A 3,766-nucleotide genomic window follows, 5' to 3' on the forward strand; every position below is an offset into this window, starting at 1 on the left:
TGGTCTTGATCTCCTGACCTCGTGATCCGCCCGTCTCGGCCTCCCAAAGTGCTGGGATTACAGGCTTGAGCCACCGCGCCCGGCAGTAGACGCTTTTCAAAAGAAGACACACAAATGGCCAATAGGAAAAATGTAAGCCAGGCGCGGTGGCTCACGCCTGTAATCCCTGCACTTCGGTAGGCCAAGGCAGGCGGATCATGAGGTCAAGAGATTAAGACAATCCTGGCCAACATGGTGAAACCCCATCTCTACTAAAAATACAAAAAGTTAGCTGGGTGTGGTGGCGGGCGCCTGTAGTCCCAGCTACTCAGGAGGCTGAGGCAGGAGAATGGCCTGAACCCAGGAGGCGGAGCTTGCAGTGAGCCGAGATCGCACTACTTACACTTTAACCTGGGCTCCATCTCAAAAAAAACAAAACAAAACAAAATTAGCCGGGAGTGGTGGCAGGTGCCTGTAGTCCCTGCTACTCGGGAGGCTGAGGCAGGAGAATTGCTTGGACCCGGGAGGCAGAGGTTGCAGTGAGCCAAGATCGCGCCACTGCACTCCAGCCTGGTGACAGAGCAAGACTCTATCCGCTCCCCCCCCCCCAAAAAAAAGAAGAAGGAAAGAAAGAAAGAGAGAGAGAGAGAGAAAGGAAAGACTTCAAGGAAAATATTTGTTCTTGAGGAGCTAAGAAGATAACTAGATAAACATATGCAACTCTGTTTCTCTGTCTCTTGCATACCCTTCTGTGTAAGGGAACAACAATTCTTTTCAACATCCTTTAACGTATGCCACCTCTTGAACACACAATAGCTAAGAAAATCTGTTCAGTTTTAAAATTAATGACAATGAGTGGTTTCTTAATTATGTAGGGAGAAACATTTTGAGGCTGTCTTTGTATCTTGTTTTGGTGGTGATCATTTTTTTTCATTCCCATGACTGCAGGAATATTGATCTCAGCGTTACTTTGACCATTAATGAATTATGATGGCAATAAGCAAAGATGCGCACCTGTAGCCTCTGGGGAGCTTAATCTTCTGCTACAACGTTTGCATTTGTAAGTCAGCACCTGTGTAATCTATATTCTATTTGTTATTCTCCTTTAATTACATATTGGTAGTGGTCCATTTGCAGGCTGGGAGCAACCAACTGGAGCATCAAAAAGATTATTAAAATATTGACTTTAAATTAAAAGGCCAAAAAGGAAACAAGACAGGGTTTGTTTCTACCCATTCCGTTATGATGGTTCAGGAACAACTATTTCCTTTCATCTCAAGTTTCAAGAATTGTGCAAGGAACTCCCAAATGCCCTTTACATTCGTTCATTCTTTATATCTTGCCCCACTCACTGTGTTTCTTTGTATTATCTATGTAATCCATAGTTCAAATGTAAATTCAGATTTTCTCCATTGTTAAAATGATGTCCCAATAATTAATTATAAACGATTTTTTCCCCCAGATTGGGATCCAGTGTAGGATCCTGCCTTGTACTGAGTTCCCATGTCTCCTTTGTTCCTTTAATATGGAGAAATTTCTCCGCCTTTCTCAGTTTTCTTAATTTGACTTTTTTTTTTTTTCTTTTTGAGATGGAGTCTTGCTCTGTTGCCCAGGCTGGAGTGCAGTGGCGCAGTCTCGGCTCACTGCAGCCTCCATCTCCTGAGTTCAAGCGATTCTCCTGCATCAGCTTCACGAAGCGCTGGGATTACAGGCATGCACCACCACACCCGGCTAATTTTTTGTATTTTTAGTAGAGATGGGGTTTCACCATCATGGTCAGGCTGGTCTTGAACTCCTGACTTCAGGTGATCCACCTGCCTTGCCCTTCCAAAGTGCTGGGATTACAGGCATGAGCCAAGGTCATGCCTTTGCACTCCAGCGTGGGCAACAAGAGCGAAACCCTGTCTCAAGAAAAAAAAAAAAATTGACCTTGATATTTTTTGCCTGGTCATGTATAGCTCTTTTTGAAATAAGAAAAGTCTTGCTATTTTATAAAAAATGGACTGTCTTTGGTTTGGTAGTATGGCATAAAATATCTTAGAAGGGATGAGTTATTCATTCGGTTCTAGATATTTTCTAATTTCTTTTGTGATTTAGTCTTTATACTACAAAATATGTAAAACTGGGTCACTTAATTTGTGATTTTTTTTTTTTTTTTTTTGAGATGGAGTTTTGCTCTTGTTGCCCAGGCTGGAGTGCAATGGTGTGATCTCAGCTCACTGCAACCTCCGTCTCCCAGCTTCAAGCAATTCTCCTGTCTCAGTCTCCCAAGTAGCTGAAATTACAGGCTCATGCCACCCCGCCCGGCTAATTTTGTATTTTTAGTAGAGATGGGGTTTCATCATATTGGTCAGGCTGGTCTCGAACTCCTGACCTTAGGTGATCTGCCCACCTCGGCCTCCCAAAGTGCTGGGATTACAGGTATGAGCCACCACCCCAGACGAATTTGTGAATTTTCTAGTTACCTTTTTCCTAATGGTATCTATATTTCTCTTTTTTTCTTTCTTTCTTTTTTTTTTAGAGACAGGGTGTCTCTCTGCTGCTCAGGCTGGAGTGCACTGGTGCAATCATAGCTCACTGCAGCCTCGACTTCCTGGGCTCCAGTGACCCTCTCGCCTGAAACCGTACTCCCCCTCAAGCAGCTGAGACTACAGGTATGTACCACCACACCCAGCTAATTTTTATTTTTTGTGGAGACGGAATCTTGCTTTGTTGCCCAGGCTGGTGTTGAATTCCTGGCCTCACGCAACCCTCCCACCTTTGCCTCCCAATGCACCGGGAGCCACCGTGCCCCGCCCTGTATTTCCATTACAAGTGATGTTTTAGCATCATTCTGTGAAGCCCAGGGAACAGATTCTGTATGATTTCAGTAATGTGAAAGTTGTTCAGACTTGCTTTGTTGTCCAGCATACATCAATTTTATAAATGTTCCAAATACACTTGAAAAGGAAATGTTTTCTGTGGTTGTTGGTGGGAGTGTTCCTCTTGTCAATTGTGTCAAGTTTATTAATCTTGTTCAAGCCTTCTGTATGTTAATGATTTGCTTATTTTTTGCTTGTTTTGAGTGTTTGCTTATTCTATCATTTATTGAGAGAGGGGTGCTAAAATCTCTCACTGAAAGTATGACTTCATTTCTTTCTTCAGTTTTTGCTGTATACATTTTGAGGCTAGGTTATTAGGTTGAATACAAATTTAGAATTCTTATATCTTCTGGTAAACTTAACCTTTATCTCATAATAAAGTTTTCCTATTTATCTCTAGCAATACTTTCTGCTTTAACCACTAATTTAATATTAATATAGCGACACCTTCTTTCTTCTGGTTAATATTTGCATCGATTTTGTTTGTTTGTTTGTTTTTGTTTTGTTTTGTTTTTTGAGACAGAGTCTCGCTCTGTCACCCAAGCTAGAGTGCAGTGGCGCCATCTCGGCTCACCACAACCTCTGCCTCCTGGGTTCCAGCGATTCTCCTGCCTCAACCTCCCCAGTAGCTGGAGCAGCTGGGATTACAGGCATTTGCCACCACACCTGGCTAATTTTTGTATTTTTAGTAGAGACGGGGTTTCACCATGTTAGCCAGGCTGGTCTTGAACTCCTAACCTCAGGTGATCCGCCCACCTCGGCCTCCCAAAGTGCTGGGATTACAGGCATGAGGCACTGAGCCTGGCCCATCCTTCTTTAATCCTTTTCCTTTTCCTATCCAATTACTTTCAATCATTTTGAACATTTTATATGGCTTTCCTTAATTTTTAAATATTAATTTAATAAATAAATAATTAAATATTTAA

At 42.4% G+C, this 3,766-nt stretch overlaps 1 long non-coding RNA gene across 2 annotated transcripts in view; it reads left to right on the top strand.

Moving 5' to 3' along the window:
• LOC108529845 (uncharacterized) overlaps window positions 1-3,766 on the top strand; it is a 63,670-nt gene that overhangs the window by 33,063 nt on the left and 26,841 nt on the right. For both annotated transcript variants that reach the window (XR_001885696.1, XR_001885697.1), the window contains exons 4-5: window positions 928-1,039; window positions 2,501-2,633. This is a non-coding gene — a long non-coding RNA (uncharacterized LOC108529845). The remainder of the gene's footprint in view (window positions 1-927; window positions 1,040-2,500; window positions 2,634-3,766) is intronic.

Source organism: Rhinopithecus bieti, unplaced genomic scaffold (assembly GCF_001698545.2).
Source record: "Rhinopithecus bieti isolate Rb0 unplaced genomic scaffold, ASM169854v2 scaffold_5948, whole genome shotgun sequence".
Lineage (NCBI taxonomy): Eukaryota > Metazoa > Chordata > Mammalia > Primates > Cercopithecidae > Rhinopithecus > Rhinopithecus bieti.